This window comes from Schistocerca piceifrons, chromosome 4, assembly GCF_021461385.2.
Source record: "Schistocerca piceifrons isolate TAMUIC-IGC-003096 chromosome 4, iqSchPice1.1, whole genome shotgun sequence".
NCBI lineage: Eukaryota > Metazoa > Arthropoda > Insecta > Orthoptera > Acrididae > Schistocerca > Schistocerca piceifrons.
Window position 1 is genome coordinate 255,412,869 of NC_060141.1, and position 19,685 is coordinate 255,432,553.

The following is a 19,685-nucleotide window of genomic DNA, read 5'->3' on the forward strand; positions in this document are numbered from 1 at the left end:
AGTGTGAGAACCGCTGTCTTAAGTCGCAGTAAATTGCTGATCTTGCCCCATTGCAAACTTTCCTCCAGAAAATGTATCGGGCAATATCAGAGCAGGTAGTGACGGGATAGGTTGGCACCATCTCACCGCAGTCAGTGTCGGGTAGGGATCGTTAGTAAGTGAACTTTCTGACAACATAAAACTGTGATAACTATAATTTCAGTCAATATACTCAATTAACTCAATGTCCTATTACTTGATTAACTCTGTCACGGCGGTACATTGCTGGAACACTTGTTACTAAATGCTTTCATTAACATCTCAGTGGCAAAATTAATAAAAACAGTTTTATTTTTCGTTTCCTCATGTATATGTGGACTCAGGCTCTTGCGTGAGGTCGAGAGTTTCGTGTCAGCTTTACTTTCATCCGCTACGACCAAATGTGACACAGAGTCGGTAGCTGAAGAGAATGGAAGTGGAGTTGGTTGATTCTCAGCATTTCCTCAGGGGTAGAGGTTTCTTGTACGGCTTTTACAAACCCAGCATAGTGGGAACAAAATGTGTCAGCAGTGATGTACAATGTACTTAATAACCTTTGCTTTGATCATGGAGATGTTTTAATACTGAATCCGACTCAATGCCGTAACCAAACCAATGTCCAATAGCTTACAACTTGTTGCCATCTGAAGGAAATTGCAGTTTTTGTGACAACTAGCGCTTGGTGCATTACAGAAAACGATTTATATATCCCAGCTGTTAGCTGACATCACAGTAGGATCCATCATTTACAAGAGGATTTGCCTCAAAGTACTTGATGTGGAGACAGTGAAGAATTGGGCCTCTTGTCCGGTGAAGACATATTGAAAAATGTAAAGTAGTATTGTGAATATCGTATCGCAAAATTAGACGCTCATGTAGAAAATTAACAACCGTGAAATTTCGTAGGAATTCCTTCGAGAGGAAGTGAAAAAAATTTGCAGGGTTTCCAGCTGGCTGGGTTCATTAAAAGTATCACTCTTCTCATCATTCCTGCGAAGACTTCGCAAAAAAATGCTTATCGGATCTTCACACCAATGTTAACTAAGCCACTCTGCCAGGAACACAAGAATTTCAAATTACTTACTAATGCCGGTGTTGACATCAATTAATTAATGACTTGTGTACATGAATTTAAGAACTAACTGCCGGTAAAGGCGAAGAGTGGTCAGTATACCCGTACAACATTATGCCTCCCCACAGCACACACTAATACCTGGACCATCAAAACCTCCTGGTTCGACAATGTCCCTGGGCGCATTACGTGTTCCAATCTCTCAACTTATGAGGATACGTCCATGATCATGTCGAACATGATCGTTTTGATAGTATTATGATGTTGGCAAGCATAAAGTTTCATGGGGGAAACGAGGTCCATATCATTGAACATGGTACCCCCACCGGTCAGCGTTACTGTGATACTGTTGTCCTTCATGTACGTCTTTTCAGGTGTGTCTTCCCTGACTTCATTTTTCTGGACGCGCTACGGAGAGATATTGCAGCACGTCTACATCACAATCGGCCATATAGCAGATGTCAACCGCGTTGGGGGTGGAGTAGGACACCCCGCCACAGAAACTCCTTACGAACGTTGCTGCCAGCGTGGAAGTACATTGCAGATTATGCATTGCCGTCCGTGGTGAACACACATCTCATAAGAATCATATACCGCACTGGGTAATATCCAGGAGACCATCATAAATCGCCATCACTTCATTGTAAGTACCGGCTTTGAATAAAAGTTTCGTTTCTGTTCGTTTCATTCCGTATTTTTTCGAATCACCTGCTGCACTATACTGTAGGGATTCTTCCTATATATGGTGCAAGTTTCGTCGAGCTGTGTTATTTGGCAGTGACACATCACGCGGAAGGTACTTTTGCGCACCGGTGAATTATGGTGGCAGAAGATCAGTACCAGGCAGACTAGACTGCGAAACACGTTCACAGCCTTCGTTTCACACACTGAGTGTTGCTTTACACACAAATTTGAATGGATATTTAGCACCTAACGGCAATTAGATAATTAAATGGACAGAGAAACAAAACATTATGCTGTCCTTTCAAAGGCTTTTACTCTGTCGTCAAAGGTATTTGGCGTTTTCAGCAAACATTGAGCACAATTTTAAAGCTGACAAGAGATACACAAGCCGTAATCGCAATACAAATAAGTGTATTAATTGGTTGCGACTAAGCATTACTAATTAACCGCATTTGCCCACACATAGGCGGCAGAGTAGAGCATATATCTTTGGCGTCGTTAGTCGAAGCACATAGAAAACATGTAATTCCTTTCCGTACTCTATTCATAATGAAGATTAATGCCATATCTCAGTATGGTTATTAAATTACGGAGAGCCCACAATGAGTGGCTTCAAAATAAATTTATAGAAGACGAATCAGTCCACCAAGACTTGAGCGCCCTTAATTGCCCAGCTTCCAGTCATGAATTTAAAACAAAATCAACAAAAAAATTAACCTCATGTGGAACACTTTGTAAAATCTAATAAAAGAAGACGATAACAGAATCCCAAATAATAACAAATTATTTACACAAACTGTTTCTTTACACTGAGGTGACAGATGTCATGGAATACCTCCTAATATCATGTCGGACCTCTTTTTGACCGACGTAATTGAGTAACGTGACGTGACATATACTCAACAAGTCGCAGGAAGTCCCCTACACAAATATTAAGCCATGCTGCCTCTATAGACGTCCTTAATTGCGAAATCGTTGGCGGTAAAGGATCTTGTGCACGAACTGACCTCTAGATTATGTGCAACTTTAGGTGTGCCCAAGGGCAGCGTAATAGGTCCTCTGCTTTTTACGATTTACATAATCGATCTGGTTGATGGTATTGACAGCGGCCTTAGACTGTTTGCCGGTGATGCTGTCGTCTACAGGAAAGTAGTATCACACGAAAGTTGTGAACAATTCAGTAAGGATTTACAGAAAATAAATGCGTGGTGTAATGACTGGCAGTTATCTCTCAATATTAGTAAGTGTAACCTACTGCGTATAAGAAGGCGAAATCCCCATTGATGTACTAGTACAAAATAAATGCCCAGTCTTTGGAAGCGGTAACGTCCGTCAAGTATCTGGGTGTGACTATTCGAAATGATCTCAAATAGAATGATCAGATTTCACAAGTAACGGGTAAGGCGAACTCTAGATTCCGGTTTATTGGTAGAATCCTGAAGCGGCGCAGCCCTTCAACAATGGACATAGCTTACAATACGTTAGTTCGTTCAGTCTTGGAGTATTGTTCGTCTGTATGGGACCCCTACTAGTTGGGTCTGATTCAAGAGATTGAGAAGGTCCAAAGAAGAGCGGTAAGATTCGTGACTGGTACATTTAGCCATCGCGAGAGCGTTACAAATCTCATAGAAATTTTAAAGTGGGACACATTTGTAGATAGACGGCGCGTGCGCTAAACGGAAGGGGCTGCTCACTAAATTCCGAAATCCGATCTTCACCGAAGATGTAGAGCATATATTATTACCACCAACTTTCAAATCGCGCAATGATCACGATTCAAAGATAAGGGAAATAAGAGCTCGTACTGAGGCGTTCAGACGTTTTACCCTTGCGTGATCCGCGAATGGAACAGAGGGGGGGGGGGGGGGGAAATGTGACTTTGGATCGAATTGTGCGCTCTGCCACACACCGCTTGGTGGCAAGCGGAGTATATCTGCAGATGTAGGTACAAACAATAGTGGACAAGTGGCATGACATTGTTGTTTGGGAACACGAAATCGATGAATGACTGCTTATTGTCTCCAAGTAGGTAAACATAACCATTTCAAGTCTATGATTAGTTCAGTGAGACCAAAGGACCCAGTCCATTCCCTGTAAACAGAGCTCACACCATTATGGAACATCAACCAGCTTGCACAGTGCCTTGTTGACTACTATGGTTCTTACATTCTCTAAGTCTGCGCCACACTCTAATCCTACCATCAGCTCTTACCAACTAAAATCGGGACTTAGTTAACCAAGCGGCGGCTTTGCAGTCGTATAAGGTTCAACGAGTATGGTCACGAACCCAGGAGAGGCGCTGCAGGCGATGTCGAGCTGTTAGCAAAGGCACTCGCGTCGGTCGTCTGCTGCCATTATCCATTAACTCCAAAGTTCGCCGCACTGCCCTTACGGACACGTTCGTCGTACGTCCCATAAGGATTTCTCTGATTTTGCCAGCAGTTAGCACTGATAATTCTACGCAAAGCCCCACTTGTCTCTTCGGTTAAATTAAGGCCACTGGATATTGCGTTTTCTGTGGTGAGAGGTAAAGCCTGAAATCTAGTATTCTCGGCACACTCATGCCACCGTGGGTCTCTGAAACTTAATGTCACATGCGTCTAGGCCTGCCGGAGGGGCCATGCGGTTCTAGACGCTACAGTCTGGACCCGAGCGACCGATACGGTCGCACGTTCGAATCCTGCATCGGGCATGGATGTGTGTGATGTCCTTAGGTTGTTTGTTGTTGTTGTGGTCTTCAGTCCTGAGACTGGTTTGATGCAGCTCTCCATGCTACTCTATCCTGTGCAAGCTTCTTCATCTCCCAGTACCTAATGCAACCTACATCCTTCTGAATCTGCTTAGTGTATTCATCTCTTGGTCTCCCTCTAGGATTTTTACCCCCCACGGTGCCCTCCAATGCTAAATTTGTGATCCCTTGGTGCCTCAAAACATGTCCTACCAACCGATCCCTTCTTCTAGGCAAGTTGTGCCACAAACTTCTCTTCTCCCCAATCCTATTCCATACCTCCTCATTAGTTACGTGATCTACCCACCTTATCTTCAGCATTCTTCTGTAGCACCACATTTCGAAAGCTTCTATTCTCTTCTTGTCCAAACTAGTTATCGTCCATGTTTCACTTTCATACATGGCTACACTCCATACAAATACTTTCAGAAACGACTTACTGACACTTAAATCTATACTCGATGTTAACAAATTTCTCTTCTTGAGAAACGCTTTCCTTGCCATTGCCAGTCTACATTTTATATCCTCTCTACTTCGACCATCATCAGTTATTTTACTCCCTAAATAGCAAAACTCCTTTACTACTTTAAGTGTATCATTTCCTAATCTAATTCCCTCAGCATCACCCGACTTAATTTGACTACATTCCATTATCCTCGTTTTGCTTTTGTTGATGTTCATCTTATATCCTCCTTTCAAGACACTGTCCATTCCATTCAACTGCTCTTCCAAGTCCTTTGCTGTCTCTGACAGAATTACAATGTCATCGGCGAACCTCAAGCTTTTTACTTCTTCTCCACGAATTTTAATACCTACTCCAAATTTTTCTTTTGTTTCCTTTAGTGCTTGCTCAATATACAGATTGAATAACATCGGGGACAGGCTACAACCCTGTCTCACTCTTCTCCCAACCACTGCTTCCCTTTCATGCCCCTTCGACTCTTATAACTGCCATCTGGTTTCTGTACAAATTGTAAATAGCCTTTCGCTCCCTGTATTTTACCCATGCCACCTTCAGAATTTGACAGAGAGTATTCCAGTTAACATTGTCAAAAGCTTTCTCTAAGTCTACAAATGCTAGAAACGTAGGTTTGCATTCTCTTAATCTTTCTTCTAAGACAAGTCGTAAGGTTAGTACTGCCTCACGTGTTCCAACATTCCTATGGAATCCAAACTGATCTTCCCCGAGGTCCGCTTCTACCAATTTTTCCATTCGTCTGTAAAGAATTCGCGTTAGTATTTTGCAGCTGTGACTTATTAAACTGACAGTTCGGTAATTTTCACACCTGTCAACACCTGCTTTCTTTGGGATTGTAATTATTATATTTTTCTTGAAGTCTGAGGGTATTTCACCTGTCTCATACATCGTGCTCACCAGATGGTAGAGTTTTGTCATGACTGGCTCTCCCGAGGCCATCAGTAGTTCTAATGGAATGTTGTCTACTCCCGGGGCCTTGTTTCGACTCAGGTCTTTCAGTGCTCTGTCAAACTCTTCACGCAGTATCTTATCTCCCATTTCGTCTTCATCTACATCCTCTTCCATTTCCATAATATTGTCCTCAAGTACATCGCCCTTGTATAAACCCTCTATATACTCCTTCCACCTTTCTGCCTTCCATTCTTTGTTTAGAACTGGGTTACCATCTGAGCTCTTGATATTCATAAAAGTGGTTCGCTTCCCTCCAAAGGTCTCTTTAATTTTCCTGTAGGCAGTATCTATCTTACCCCTAGTGAGACAAACCTCTACATCCTTACATTTGTACTCTAGCCATCCCTGCTTAGCCATTTTGCACTTCCTGTCGATATCATTTTTGAGACGTTTGTATTCCTTTTTGCCTACTTCATTTTTATATTTTCTCCTTTCATCAATGAAATTCAATATTTCTTCTGTTACCCAAGGATTTCTATTAGCCCTCGTCTTTTTACCTACTTGATCGTCTGCTGCCTTCATTACTTCATCCCTCAGAGCTTCCCATTCTTCTTCTACTGTATTTCTTTCCCCCATTCCTGTCAACTGTTCCCTTATGCTCTCCCTGAAACTCTCTACAACCTCTGGTTCTTTCAGTTTATCCAGGTCCCATCTCCTTAAATTCCTACCTTTTTGCAGTTTCTTCAGTTTCAATCTGCTGTTCATAACCAATAGATTGTGGTCAGAATCCACATCTGCCCCAGGAAATGTCTTACAATTTAAAACCTGGTTCCTAAATCTCTGTCTTACCATTATATAATCTATCTGAATATGCAGGATTCTTCCAGGTATACAACCTTCTTTGATGATTCTTGAACCAAGTGTTAGCTATGATTAAGTTATGCTCTGTGCAAAATTCTACAAGGCGGCTTCCTCTTTCATTCCTTCCCCCCAATCCATATTCACCTACTATGTTTCCTTCTCTCCCTTTTCCTACTGACGAATTCCAGTCACCCATGACTATTAAATTTTCGTCTCCCTTCACTACCTGAATAATTTCTTTTATCTCGTCATACATTTCATCTATTTCTTCATTATCTGCAGAGCTAGTTGTCATATAAACTTGTACTACTGTAGTAGGCATGGGCTTTGTGTCTATCTTGGCCACAATAATGCGTTCACTATGCTGTTTGTAGTAGCTTAGTAGTCCTTAGGTTAGTTAGGTTTAATTAGTTCTAAGTTCTAGGCGACTGATGACCTCTGATGTTAAGTCGCATAGTGCTCAGAGCCATTTGAAACAACCCATTTAGCGTCTAGCTCCAACTACCATTCCGCGTTCGAAGTCTGTTAATTCCCGTCGAACGGCTATAATCACGTCGGAAACCTTTTCACATGAATCACCTGAGTACAAATGACACCTCCGCCAATGAATGGCCATTTTTGTCTTTTGTACACGTGCATAAAGCTACCTCACGATTTTTGTCACATCATTGTATTCTGCATGGACACTAAAACCCTCACAAAAAACAAACACCAAGGGCAAACAGTCTTGTAACAGCCAGGCAGATCGAATGCTGCTTGACATTTTATACAATGCTTAGCTGAGGTTATACAAATCACTCGACATAAAATTTTACCTCAAAATGTCCTTCGTCAGATTCATTCTTCTTCAGTGTTTGATAGTTGGAAGAGGGGGGATGGGGATATGATGTGCATGGTGATAAGACTACCCGGCAAATGAGTAAAGCGCCAGAGCGGTAACTAATGTAGCAACGCGTAAAGAGGTTGACATCAAAGATTCGCGAGAATCTAAGTTCCTTCTTATCCTGGCAATGGGCCACGTAAATCTTGTGTCCACTGCTTCTCCAAGATTTTATCAGTGGGCAAGGTCAACAGGGCACGCAGCACGTTTCAACAGATTATGTAATCATTGACTTCACAGACACACTCATAGAACAGAATACGGAGGGAGGTTACAAAAGAAAAAAAAATAGCTTGTCGGCTTTTGGCAAGATCAATACGTATTTTCTTAAACAGTCTATTAAACAGCCTGGCACATCCTTCAATCTACAGGTTCTCGACACACCCTTGCCTAAATAGTTTACCGGGCGAGGTGGCGCAGTGGTTAGCACACTGGACTTGCATTCGGGAGGACGACAGTTCAATCCCGCGTCGGGCCATCCTGATTTAGGTTTATCGTAATCTCCCTAAATCGCTTCAGGCAAATGTCGGGATGGTTCCTTTGAAAGGGTACGGCCGACTTCCTTCCCCATTCTTCCCTAATCCTGTGAGACAGATGACCTCCCTGTTTGGTCTCTTCCACCAAATTAAACCAACCTAACTACTTTTATACGAAGTTGTATCACAGACAAAATTTAATTTCATGTCATTTGCAATACCCTTAAGAAATATAGATGCAGAATCATCTTTTGGCAGTATATCCACTTGCCCAGCTCTTACACACGAGGGTTTGCCAATAAAAATGTTGGCAGATTATCACTTCTAGTGCCGTATGATTGAGTTACCATGAATGTCCTGTATGTGAAAATATCATGAGGAGAAAAATTCTTCAAACTAATTCCCATAGAACGGAGAGCTAAATCAACATGAATAACATCAAAAGTCAGCCACGCTTATCCAACTTCCAATGCAACATCAGTTGCGATGCCGAGAGGTGAGTGTACGAAAGGAAGACATCAAAGCATTCCAGAGGAGGACAGCTAGGTTTGTTACCGGTAGGTTCCAACAACATGTAAATATTGCCGAGAAGCTTGGAAAACACTAATGGGAATCACTGGAGGGAGAATGACGTTCTTTTCGGCGAGCACTATTGACAAAAATTTAGAGAATTACCATATGAGGCTGCCGTCTATGTACATTTAGCGTAAGGATCATGGAGATAAGATCAGTGATGTTATGGTCCCTACGGAGATATATGGAGAGTTATTTTTCTCTCATTCTAGACTACTTCCCATTAAAATTGCTACACCAAGAAGAAATGCAGATGATAAACGGGTATTCATAGGACAAATATATTATACTAGAACTGACATGTGATTACATTTTCACGCAGTTTGGGTGCATAGACCCTGAGAAATCAGTACCCAGAAAAACAACCTCTGGCATTAATAACGGCCTTGTAAGCTTGGGCATTGACTTAAACAGAGCTTGGATGGCGTGTACAGGTACAGCTGCCCAAGCAGCTTCAACACGATACCACACTTCATCAAGAGTACTGACTGGCGTATTGTGACGAGCCAGTTGCTCCGCCACCGTTGACCAGAAGTTTTCAATTCGTGAGAAATATGGAGAAAGTGCTGGCCAGGGCACCAGTCGAACATTTTCTCTATCCAGAAACGCCCGTACAAGACCTGCAACATGCGGTCGTGCATTATCCTGCTGAAATGTAGGGTTTCGCAGGGATCGAATGAAAGGTAGAGCCACTGGTCGTAACACATCTGAAATGTAACATTCACTGTTCAAAGTGCCGTCAATGTGAACGAGAGGTGACCGAGACGTGTAACCAATGGCAATCCATACCATCACGCCGGGTGATACGACAGTATATCGATGACGAATACACGCTTCCAATGTGCGTTCACCGCGATGTCGCCATACACGGATGCATCCATCATGATGCTGTAAACAGAACCTGGATTCATCCGAAAAAATGACGTTTTGCCATTTGTGCACCCGGGTTCGTCGTTGAGTACACCATCGCAGGCGCTCCTGTCTATGATGCAGCGTCAAGGGTAACAGCGGTCATGGTCTCCGAGCTGATAGGCCATGCTGCTTAAAACGTCGTCGAACTGTTCATGCAGATGGTTGTTGTCTTGCAAACGTCGCCATCTATTGACTCAGGGATCGAGACGTGGCTGCACGATCCGTTACAGCGATGCGGATAAGATGCCTGTCATCTCGACTGCTAGTGATACGAGGCCGTTGGGATCCAGCACGGTGTTCCGTATTACCCTCTTGAAGCCACCGATTCCATATTCTGCGAACAGTAATTGGATCTCGACCAACGCGAGCAGCAATGTCGCGATACGGTAAACCGCAATCGCGATGTGCTACAATCCGACCTTTATCAAAATGGTTCAAATGGCTGTGAGCACTATGTGACTTAACATCTATAGTCATCAGTCCCATAGAAGTTAGAACTACTTAAACCTAACTAACCTAAGGACATCACACAACACCCAGTCATCACGAGGCATGACCAGGCCGCGACCTTTATCAAAGTCAGGAACGTAGCGGTACGCATTTCTCCTCCTTACAAGAGGCATCACAACAACATTTCACCAGGCAAGGGCGGTCAGCCGCTGTTTGTGTATGAGAAATCGGTTGGAAACGTTCCTCATGTCAGCACGTTGTAGGTGTCTCCACTGGTTCCAACCTTTTGTGAATGCTCTGAAAAGCTTATCATTTGCATTTCACAGCATCTTCTTCCTGTCGGTTAAATTTCGCGTCTGTAGCACGTCATCTTCGTGGTGTAGCAATTTTAATGGCCAGTGGTGTATTTGTGAGTGAAACAAAAAGGAAATGACTAGTGATGTTATAAAGTATCCTCCTCCACGCACCATACGGTGACTTGCGCCGGGTGTATGTTGATGCAGATGCAGATGAACGAAAGGAGGCCACAGGTAGCGTTTCACAGGCAGATCTCATCGTTCTGGCACTAGTCCGAGCCTCCTGGCGACGTGTTCGGGCTGGCGACCCTCAGATGTAGAGTCGCAAGTGCGCCTCCGCCATTGTCGACTCAAGTCGTCACAAGGCAAAATAATATATTAGTCATCGCTGCCAAACCCAAGGCAAATACCACTCTGTCTCAAGGGCACCGCTTGGATAGCTAGATAGAGTACAACCTGCTTCGAAGTGTACGCACAGAGAGCAAGAATGCGCATTCAGCGTTCGTAGCTCCAGCCTGCGTCGCTTGCTGTGTCCTCTCGTGGGACACCATTACACTCGTTGCATGGGACTGATCGACGAGAGGATACGGAACAAAAGAGGTCTAATGAACGTATGTCCGGATATGCATGGTTTCCATGCTAGAGACCATTTATTCAATCATACTTTGTTACAGAGCCTGCAGTCTAATACGCACTGTACCATGCAGCCACAGTTACAGTAAGCATGGTTTCCTAGTAGTGGGAGATACTGTTCCTCATACGACATGCCCTAGCGCCCTCTCCTGCCATAGTAATTGGTAATGTTGTGTCCGATTCACTTCTCTTGCTGACTCACCTTGTAGTGGATGTGATGCAGCGTTGTACACAATGGTTTCCGTATTCGAATCGAAAGCTTGTCGACAAGGGGTTTAGTTATGGAAAGGCAAGTGGCAATGGACGACGGGCAGCAAAGCTGTATTAGGAGACCTGTCACCGCCAACGACAATCACAGCATTCAATGCTTGCAACACTGTTTCGCCGTTTGTCTGAGACAGGGTAGATCCAGGAAACAGGAAATCATGTAGGATGTACCCGAAATGTTCGCACACTAGACTTGAAGAAAAATGTAATTAACACTGTGGAAGGCGATTAGCGTGTCAATACCAGGCAGTTGGCCCGCCAGTACAGGGTAAGCCAGAAGACCGTGTGGAAAATATTCCATGACAATTGTTACTACACTCATTACTTACAGCGTGTGCGGGGCTTATTAGCGACAGACTGACTTTGCACTCGGGAGCAGTTTTGTCACTGGTTTTTTCACCAGGCAACAACGTCCCTCCTGGTACCTAAGTGGTTATATTATTAGTTTCAAATTCTCTTTCAAACTTTAGAAGGAACATGAGTCTACTGACTGGTTTGATGCGGCCCCCCACGAATTCCTTTCCACTGCTAACCTCTTCATCTCAGAGTAGCACTTGCAACCTACGTCCTCAATTATTTGCTTGACGTATTCCAGTCTCTGTCTTCCTCTACAGTTGTTGCCCTCTACAGCTCCCTCTGGTACCATGGAAGTCATTCCCTCATGTCTTAGCAGATGTCCTATCATCCTATCCCTTCTCCTTATCAGTGTTTTCCACATGTTCCTTTCCTCTCCGATTCTGCGTAGAACCTTCTCATTCCTTACCTTATCAGTCGACCTAATTTTCAACATTAGTCCATAGCACCACATCTCAAATGCTTCGATTCTCTTCTGTTCCGGTTTTCCCACAGTCCATGTTTCACTACCATACAATGCTGTACTCCAGACGTACATCCTCAGAAATTTCTTCCTCAAATTAAGGCCGGTATTTGATATTAGTAGAGTGCTCTTGGCCAGAATTGCCTTCTTTGCCTTAGCGAGTCTGCTTTTGATGTCCTCCTTGCTCCGTCCGTCATTGGTTATTTTACTGCCTAGGTAGCAGAATTCCTTAACTTCATTGACTTCGTGACCGTCAATTCTGATTTTAAGTTTCTCGCTGTTCTCATTTCTACTACTTCTCATTACCTTCGTCTTTCTCCGATTTACTCTCAAACCATACTGTGTACTCATTAGACTGTTCATTCCGTTCAGCAAATCATTTAATTCTTCTTCACTTTCACTCAGGATAGCAATGTAATCAGCGAATCATATCATTGCTATCCTTTCAGCTTGTATTTTAATTCCACTCCTGAACCTTTCTTTTATTTCCATCATTGCTTCCTCGATGTACAGATTGAAGAGTAGGGGCGAAAGGCTACAGCCCTGTCTTACACCCTTCTTAATACGAGCACTTCGTTCTAGATCGTCCACTCTTATTATTCCGTCTTGGTTGTTGTACATATTGTATATGACCCGTCTCTCCCTATAGCGTACCCCTACTGTTTTCAGAATCTCCAACAGCTTGCACCATTTTATATTGTCGAACGCTTTTTCGAGGTCGACACATCCTATGAAAGTGTCTTGATTTTTCTTTATCCTTGCTTCCATTATTAGCCGTAACGTCAGAATTGCCTCTCTCGTGCCTTTCCTTTTCCTAAGGCCAAACTGATCGTTGCCTAGCGCACTCTCAATTTTCTTTTCCAGTCTTCTGCATATTATTCTTGTAAGCAGCTTCGATGCATGAGCTGTTAAGCTGATTGTGCAATAATTCTCGCACTTGTCAGCTCTTGCCGTCTTCGGAATTGTGAAGATGATGCTTTTCCGAAAGTCGGATGGTATATCGCCAGACTCATAAATTCTACACACCAACGTGAATAGTCGTCTTGTTCCTACTTCCCCCAATGATTTTAGAAATTCTGATCGAATATTATCTATCCCTTCTGCCTTATTTGACCATGAGTCCTCCAAAGCTCTTTTAAATTCCGATTCTAATACTGGATCCCCTATCTCTTCTAAATCGACTCCTGTTTCTTCTTCTATGACATCAGACAAATCTTCACCCTCATAGAGGCTTTCAATGTATTCTTTCCACCTATCTGCTCTCTCCTCTGCATTTAACAGTGGAATTCCCGCTGCACTCTTAATGTTACCACCGTTGCTTTTAATGTCACCAAAGGTTGTTTTGACTTTCCTGTATGCTGAGTCTGTCCTTCCGACAATCATATCTTTTTCGATGTCTTCACATTTTTCCTGCAGCCATTTCCTCTTAGCTTCCCTGCACTTCCTATTTATTTCATTCCTCAGCGACTTGTATTTCTGTATTCCTGATTTTCGCGGAACATGTTTGTACTTCCTCCTTTCATCAATCAACTGAAGTATTTCTTCTGTTATCCATGGTTTCTTCGCAGCTACCTTCTTTGTACCTATGTTTTCCTTCCCAACTTTTGTGATGGCCCTATTTAGAGATGTCCATTCCTCTTCAAATGTACTGCCTACCGAGCTATTCCTTATTGCTGTATCTATAGCGTTAGAGAACTTCAAACGTATCTCGTCATTCCTTAGTACTTCCGTATCCCACTTCTTTGCGTATTGAATCTTCCTGACTAATGTCTTGAACTTCAGCCTACTCTTCATCACTACTATATTGTGATCTGAGTCTCGTAGAACGTTATCCTTTCGTTGATTATTCAATCCTTTTCTCATGATAACCTCCCCCTTGGCAGTCCCCTCCCGGAGATCTGAATGCGGGACTATTCCGGAATTTTTTGCCAATGGAGAGATCATCGTGGCACTTCTTCAATTACAGGCCACATGTCCTGTGGATACACGTTGCGTGTCTTTAATGCAGTGGTTACCATTGCCTTCTGCATCCTCATGTCGTTGATCATTGCTGATTCTTCCGCCTTTAGGGGCAATTTCCCACCCCTAGGACAAGAGAGTGCCCCGAACCTCTATCCGCTCCTCCGCCCTCTTTGACAAGGCCGTTGGCAGAATGAGGCTGACTTCTTATGCCGGAAGTCTTCGGCCGCCAATGCTGATTATTTATCAAAATTTAGGCAGTGGCGGGGATCGAACCCGGGACCGAAGACGTTTTGATTACGAATCAAAGACGCTACCCCTAGACCACGGGTAATAAAAGAAATAAAAAAAAATTAAAAATAAAAAAGTGGTTCCCTTGTGTGTTGCGATGCTAGTGCTATATAAAGTGGCAGTCCCAACCTCGCTGAATACAACCTTTTATTTTCCATTTTAATTAATGGAGTTACAAACTGCTAGTTACAATTCCAAAAAAAAGGTAAAGTGCGAGACTAAAATTAATTAAAAAAAGGTGATCACCACCACGGAATGTCATACCTAACGGCCCGAGTTCGATTCCAAGCTGTGTCGAAGATTTTCTCCGCTCAGGGACAGGGTGTGGCGTTGTACTTATCATCGCCATTTCATATCCCCATCGACACGCAAGTCGCCGCCGTGGCGTCAACTTGACGAGAGGCCATAGCCACACGGTAATTCCATTTTACCAGGCGACCACGATTCCGGTATTTGTGTCATCCATCCTATTCACCTTTAAGCGGAGTGGTGTCTTCAACTTTCATAATAGTCAGCTGTGGAATAGTGTTGAGAACCCTCATGGTATGGGGCAGCATCGGTGCAGCAGGAATAAGTGGGCCCAGATAATTGGCGACCGTATTTTGGGACCAGTCTTTCTTGCACGTCACCTAACAGGCCGGAACTATCGGCGTTTCGTGCCGGTGACTTTGCCTCCCGTGCTGGAAAAAGTGCCATTGAATGGAAGGGTTATGTGGCTGCTACATGCTGGTGCTCCAGCCCACTTCGACGTTAACGTCAGGCCGCATCTCAATCGTGCGTTCCTTGGTCAATGGGTTGGACGAGGGGGTCCAGTTGCATGGGTTACTCGTTCACGGGATATCAACCCATACGTTTTCTGGTTATGGGTCCACCTTAATATTATCGTGTGTGCAGAGCCCATTCGAGATGTGGAGTCATGAGCAGCGTATTCATGATGCCTTTGACAGTGGCCGGATGCAGCCTGGCCGATGTGAACTTGTGGAACAGAAGATGCTACGGAGGGTATACGCATACGTTGAGGCACATGGAAACCATTTTCTGCACATACTATGACAGTGGCTGCAAGGTACAGTGCGTATTAGACCCTAGTCTTTGTAACATTGTACGACTGAATAAATGGTCTCTAGCATGGAAACCGTGGAATTAAAATACAAGGTGAAAGGATAGCAATGATACGATTCGCTGATGACATTGCTATCCTGAGTGAAAGTGAAGAAGAATTAAATGATCTGCTGAACGGAATGAACAGTCTAATGAGTACACAGTATGGTTTGAAAGTAAATCGGAGAAAGACGTAGGTAATGAGAAGTAGTAGAAATGAGAACAGCGAGAAACTTAACATCAGGATTGATGGTCACGAAGTCAATGAAGTTAAGGAATTCTGCTACCTAGGCAGTAAAATAACCAATGACGGACGGAGCAGGAGGACATCAAAAGAAGGCTCGCTATGGCGAAAAAGGCATTTCTAGCCAAGAGCACTCTACTAATATCAAATACCGGCCTTAATTTGAGGAAGAAATTTCTGAGGATGTACGTCTGGAGTACAGCATCGTATGGTAGTGAAACATGGACTGTGGGAAAACCGGAACAGAAGAGAATCGAAGCATTTGAGATGTGGTGCTATAGACGAATGTTGAAAATTAGGTGGACTGATAAGGTAAGGAATGAGGAGGTTATCCGCAGAATCGGAGAGGAAAGGAATATGTGGAAAACACTGATAAGGAGAAGGGATAGGATGATAGGACATCTGCAAAGACATGAGGGAATGACTTCCATGGTATTAGAGGGAGCTGTAGAGGGCAAAAACTGTAGAGGAAGACAGAGATTGGAATACGGCAAGCAAATAATTGAGGACGTAGGTTGCAAGTGCTACTCTGAGATGAAGAGGTTAGCACAGGAAAGGAATTCGTGGCGCGCCGCATCAAACCAGTCAGTAGACTGATGACCAAAAAAAAAGAAAAAAAGCATGGAAATCATGCATTTCCGGACATAAGTTCATTAGACCTCTTTTGCTCCGTATCCTCTCATCGATCAGTCCCTAGAGTTTGTACACGGTTGAAAAAATCATCGTGTATTTGAAATTCGCTCTGTATGGTGACCATCATTCTCAGCGCCGATCGAAATTAACGATAACCTACATCATTCATTCAAAGACACATGGAGGTTCTGTGAATGTTCAACTTTTTCGACCACTTCCTTGTCGAGTTTTCTGGTGAAGGAAGCAGTGATGCATTTAAGCGTTCAATGGCGTCATTATCGTTGTAATATATCTTTGGTTATCCACTGCGTGGCGCATCTGTCACACACCCAGTTGCAAAGGCTTTGTTTCCAGTTTCCGAAGATGAGGCTCCGTTGGGGCTTCTTCTCTGAAGCAATTAGAAGAGATTTCCAGAATTTCATCGTAGGTCTCATTCGTTCGTTCCATTTCACGCACCCATACGCAGTTGTGAATTTGTTGTATCCGCTTATATAACACAAATGTTTACAACAGCATCGCCTCGGTAGCACAACAGGACACGATCACACGCTATAACATTCGCCAGAATCACAAGCAAAGCAACATGATCACATGCCGTATTTTCATTAGGTGACGTCTGAGTTGCTGTAATTTAACCCTTAGAAATTATCGCCTGCATTGTTGTAATTTGAGATACTTATATCAATTGACAGACATAGTCCGGACAGAGAATATTATTTTCAACACAGAATACATTTCCAGTGAAACTATATGTTTATTTCTCGATAAAATTCAATAAAGTTAAGTTCATATAAGAAATCTGTTGTTTATTACTATTACCCATGGGTTTATAAAGCTCCCAGAGATTGGATATTTTTTACTGCTAAAAATTGATAAAACACCTAGGCTTAAATGGAAAATCTAGAAAAGTACTACAAACCACTACGCATCGCTTAGTTGTAGAAAGCGAAGACTCGGTTAGACTAATTACACTAGCTGTCATTCATGCTGTGCTTCATACTCGAACGGAATGACAGGAAACCATAATATGTGCTGCAGTGAGATGAATCCTGTGCCATACACTGCAGAGTTGTTAGTAGAAAACATTTGTGTATGTAGACGAACGGTGAAACAAAATTCCATACGGAATCAAGGTATAAAAAGGCATCGACCGAACGCTGCAATCCTGGTTTTCGTTCCAGTGAAAACATCTGAAATCATTTCATCCCACGTGGTCGTGCTGAGGCCTTTGTCAACTATTATGTATAAAATAAGAAAAGGAAAACAGTCCAAAGGCGTGGTTCCTATTAGAATGAACAATGTGTTTCAATCGGTAATTCTCTCATTCAGGTGATTAACACCATTAAGTTGTCGGTAAATAAAGAAGCAGAAGCCTACAAAGAAGATATAACGATGTGACGCATTTCAATATGTGTACATAGTTCCGCGTAGTCAGCGCGTACACAACTTTCCCACTAGAGCGCGCCCCGTTAAGCACAACAGCGCAGGCGCAGCGCTCGTCCGTCTCCGCAGTACGAGATGGCGCTGTCATGGAGACGGACCAAATTCTGCTTCCGCCGATCCGCGTATTAATGTGTAACGCAGCCAATTAGAAGCTGCTAACGTAGAACCTTTTATCCTCGCGCATCACACTCGCGCAGTGATACCTGAACGCGCGAGGTATTATAACGAGTGTACAGACCTCCGATGAGTCAGTCTGCATTAGTCTGCATTTATCTGCATTTATCTCCACCTGTCTGTACCAGTCTGCACTTGTCTGTACCAGTCTATAGTCAAGTTTCAGTCTGCGTCTAATAAGATTACCATATTCCTGTACATAGCCATGAAGATAAATGTATAGACACTTTGTCAAGTATCAGAGTTATGTGAGAATAAGATTGACGCACCAAGGCCAAAGGAACTTCAGATTGTCAATTGTAAACAGCATCCAGAATCAAGTTACGTAATGTCTACGTTATTTATTATTTTAATAAATGTGTATAAAAATTAATCACGTTCTGTTTAAAGTTGGTCACCGTCAATCTGCTACTCTAAGCGTGCAAGTGGCTTTTATATCGTCTGACCTAACGGCTGAAGATAAACACGCCACGATAAGACCATGAGACATATTGCTGACACTCGCCTACTTCGCTAGAGCGACAAGTCAAATAATCTGAAGGTCTTACAGTACGCACACCACACAAAATAAGCTTTCAGGGCTAGAAAATGGAATATTAATAAATAGCTACTACCTTGACTGAATGCTGCGTTTACCAAAATATCAAACTATTGGTGTTCATCAATTGGTTTGGAAGTTTCCGTGCTATATTTCAGATTTAATCAATAGTTCTTGTTAAATGGGAAACGACATTTAATAAACGATCATTTAAATACTTATTCATCATTAAGTCCTTATTTTTACTAAAATCCAAACCAGGCAAGGATCTGGAAAAGCTACTTCTTAAGAAAGCTGTGTACACACTATTCGTTGCGCATGAGAGATCTGATCTTGGCTTCAAGATTTCACTACCGCTGCTCATGTTAAGAATACTGATGACTAAACGGGTGTGAGTCATACTGTAAGTCTGGGTTTCACTCCTCTGTCTTTCTCGGTATTTACTCTGTCACTGACCTTTTCTCCACATCATACTACGATTTTTGTGTGTCAATGATGTTATGTCACACTGTTATTTGCAGTATACCTTAAACCATCGGTTTTGTGAATAAGTCATCCCAGATATCGAAGTAAGCGTGGTAAAACACACTAGCGTTGCAACCATTATCCGTTTGAAAGCAGATTAAGTATAGTTTTTAAGTTTTAATTTTTTTGTATTTGTATGCAGTTTATGACCACCTGCTGGCTGGTGTGGCATGTGGTGTGTGATGTCCATAGCGCTCAGAGCCATTTGAGCCATTTTTTATGACCATCTTGTCTGTCCGCCTTTGGAAAGAAATGCATGACTGATTCTGCGTATCAAGGATCTGACAGTTGGTAGGTTTGTGGAGTTATGAGGCAATAAACGTATATGCTTGTGTGACGTAATTCGCTCAAATAACGGGCCGCTGATTTGCGTACGCGGTGATAACTCCCGATAGCGACACAGATGGGTTCCATGGGATTTACATCAGGCGAATTTTGTCTCCGAGTGTCACGTTAGTTCACTGTAATGCTTCTCAAACCACTGTAGGAGAGACGTGGAGAATTATAATGCTGAATGATTACATCACCGTCGGGGAAGGCATCAACCACGATGGGATGCAGGTGGTTCGTCTTCGATTACTACGGTAGGTCCCATGCAAGTACAGGAGAATGTCTACCACAGCACAGTACTGCCCCCACCGGCCTACGAACTGGACGTTTCAAACCGCCTTTCACGTCTGTGACGGCGTTTGTGGAGACGACTGTCAATCTAGTGCAGCAAAAATGTCATTCATCCGAAGA